The sequence below is a fragment of the Micromys minutus genome (genome assembly GCF_963924665.1).
Source record: "Micromys minutus genome assembly, chromosome: 30".
Classification (NCBI taxonomy): Eukaryota; Metazoa; Chordata; class Mammalia; order Rodentia; family Muridae; genus Micromys; species Micromys minutus.
The window spans coordinates 12,311,438-12,314,519 of NC_137965.1; the positions used below are offsets into that span (position 1 = coordinate 12,311,438).

Here is a 3,082-nt window from a genome sequence, read left to right on the forward strand (position 1 = left end):
CTCCTGCACTGAATTAAAATGACTGGGCGTCCCCGCCCGCCAATGCCACTGCGGTTCGGGGCACTGGGCGGTCCGCAGCCTTAGGGCGGGGAGGGCGGCTGCGGGCTCTTGAAGTGTCAGCCCAGGGCTGGCTCCATTTTGTCCGCGGAGCCTGAGGCGTCTGCCCCTGTAGCGGCCGGGGGATGCGCTCCGCCGGCCTCCGGGGCACCTGAGAGCCTAGGCGGCGGGTCCCCATGAGGAAGGAGGGGCCTGGCAGGTCCTGCTCCGCCCCTACAGATTGCGGCCATCTGGAGGCTGGCTCGCCCTGGACTTTCCGGAAGGTTAAAATTGGACAAGGATTCGCCACCTTTGTGACAGGTATTTGAGAACGCCACTGATATACAATCCTGACCGGATTTCACGACAATGGATGGCGACGGTTCTACCACGGATGCTTTTCATCTCGGGATTTCTGCAGACTGCATTAGCGGGAGTCACTATGCGATCCAGCCGCACGGTGATACCGAGGACAGCATGAATGATCGCGAAGCTACAAAGGGTTCGAACGAAAGTTTCAGAGAACAAGCCGTTTATCTTCCAATGCCGAATGTGGCTAGGGTCATGAAAAATGCCATGCCTCAATCGGGAAAGATCTCAAAAGATGTCAAGGAATGTTTTCAGGAATGTGTAAGTGAATCTACAGCTTTATAAGGTCTGAAGCAAGCGACAGGTGTCATTAGGAGAAGCGGGGGACAATCAATGGGAGGATGTTCTGTTTGCCATGTCTGCCCCAGGCTTTGACAGCTACGTGAGCCTCTGAAACTGTGCCTTCAGAAGTTCAGAGAGGCCATGAAGGGGGAGAAGGGCATTGGTAGAGCCCTGTCAGCTGCAGAGGGACCAAGGGAGGAGCTCAGGGACAAGGCATTCACTAACTGGTTACTGGCTGGTTTAATAACTACAGATGGTCAACAACAAAATGTTTTTGGTTTACACGACGTCCTATCAACAGATTTCTGGTGCCCGGGAAATTCAGTTTTTGTGGTGGGGAGAAAGGATGGAACAGGGCTTGTGTGGAGGAGAGAGAGGGACCGAGTCTGGAGCAGAGGCGTTGGGAGGGAAGCGCCCCCTTGTACAATAAGTAGCTGTAATGCAGCTTCCTGATGCTCGACGAACTGAGGTGTTAATTCTGACTTGAGAATCTTTTTCATGAATGATTTTAAAAGAAGAAATTGGATTTTAAAGGTATTAAAGTATTTGTTTTGTATGAGAGTTTGTTGCTCTGTAAGGCACCTGTATGCGTTGTGTAATGCAATTCATTACTGTCAGAGATTTGTAGACAGTTTCTTATTTCCATTACTGAATCAAGTTATTCTGTAATTCAAGTAAGCAGCTGCGTTAATTCATAATGTTTACCCTTTTAATAAAATATAAGAGTAGAGTTCAAAAAACTGATGGGGCACATTGCTTCATTTAATTTTTTAAAAATAAGCATTAAAAAGAATGTTCTGCCGCACTGACTGCTCTGCAAAGCCATCTTTGCATTGTTCCCGGGTCGTGCTCCTAGCTCACTGCAGCCACCTTTGCAGTCCACCACCTCCTCCAAAGTGGACCCTGCAGCTTTCTCACCAGAGTCCCCGACTTTAATCCTTTACTAGCAGCAGGGGCTTCTGCAGTGGACAAGCAGCTCAGAGATCACAGCCAAGGACTTGAAGGAGGAAGTCTTGGAGGAGGCAGAGAATGGAAGAGATGCACCTGCCAATGGGAGCGCTCAAAATGAGGAAAATGGGGAGCGGGAGGCTGACCATGAGGTAGAGGAAGAAGGTGACAGTGAGGATGGAGATGAAGATGAGGAAGCTGAGGCTCCTAAGGGCAAGAGGGTAGCTGAGGATGAGGATGCTGACACCAAGAAGCAGAGACTGATGAGGATGACCAGACAGCAAGAGGAAAAGCTAACCTTATGCACCGTGACCCATTCACCGTCCACTTCCGGTTTGAGAATTTAAACGTGGTCACCTTCCGGTAGAGAAGCAGGCCCCGCCCACCCACAGCGGGCAGTGCCACCCACAGATGATATGCGTTCTCCACCTCCCCACCAAAACCACACATGAGTTGGAAACATGGGAGAAAAAAAGAACCAGAACTCCCCAGACCCCGCTTTTTCTTCTTAAAAACACTTTAAAAGGAAAATTTGTTTGTATTTTTTATTTACAGTTTATATTTTTGTACATATTGTTAGAGGTCTGCCATTTTTAATGATAACGGGTGACCGAAGCAGCCTTCAGAGCGTTTTCTGTTCTACTTCAGACTTTATCTGTGGTGTGATCATGTTCATTATAATCTCAAAGGAGAGAAAACACTTGTAAAAAAAAAAAAAAAAACAAAACCAACAACAACAAAACAATCTTATTCCGAGCTTTCCTGTAACTGTTTTTGTGTGTGTACCTAGCTGTACTGTTAGTTGGTTTGTATGAGATGATTAAAAAAAACAACGATAAAAAGTTTTTTTTTTTTCTTTAAAAAATGTTCTGGAAATGAGTCTGCCACATACAGGTGAAAGGATGGTTGAAAGGAAATATAAAATAATAAATGATTATATTAAAAAAATAAAGCTTCCAGCCCACAGTCTTAATGTGTACTCTAACATTCAGGAATAAGAGGAAAACATTTTCGGCCTGTGAAATGTTTCCCCTCATAGTGGCTTCTTAAGAACGTTCTCCAAGTACGCAGCATGCTAACTGGATATCTTTTGGCATAATTGTTACTCGTTTGGCAAGGATAGCCCACAAGTTGGTATCTTCAAAAAGGCCAACCAGATAGGCCTCACTTGCCTCCTGCAGAATAGCTGCGCGCTGGAAGCGCAGATCTATCTCGAAGTCCTGAGCAATTCCTTGCCCCAGGAGCTGAAAGGGGAGCTTGCAAATCACAAGTTCAGTAAACTTCTGAGATTATGTCCAATTTCACGGCGTTCACAGTACTAGGCCTGTAAAAAGAGGTTTCTTCACTCTCCAGTAGAGGGCGCACTCTTACCAGTGCTTTTGTAGTCAGTTGTTTCCTGGGTGCTTTACCACTGGTGGATTTGAAGGCAGTCTGCATCATAGGAGCC

The 3,082-nt window shown here is 46.7% G+C and overlaps 1 pseudogene across 1 annotated transcript; it reads left to right on the top strand.

Moving 5' to 3' along the window:
* The first annotated feature begins 405 nt into the window (after nucleotides 1-405).
* Nucleotides 406-1,982, top strand: LOC308439804 (nuclear transcription factor Y subunit beta-like; annotated as a pseudogene). Its single transcript has 2 exons — nucleotides 406-1,108; nucleotides 1,635-1,982. The product of its transcript is annotated as a nuclear transcription factor Y subunit beta-like (transcript).
* The last annotated feature ends 1,100 nt before the right edge of the window (nucleotides 1,983-3,082 follow it).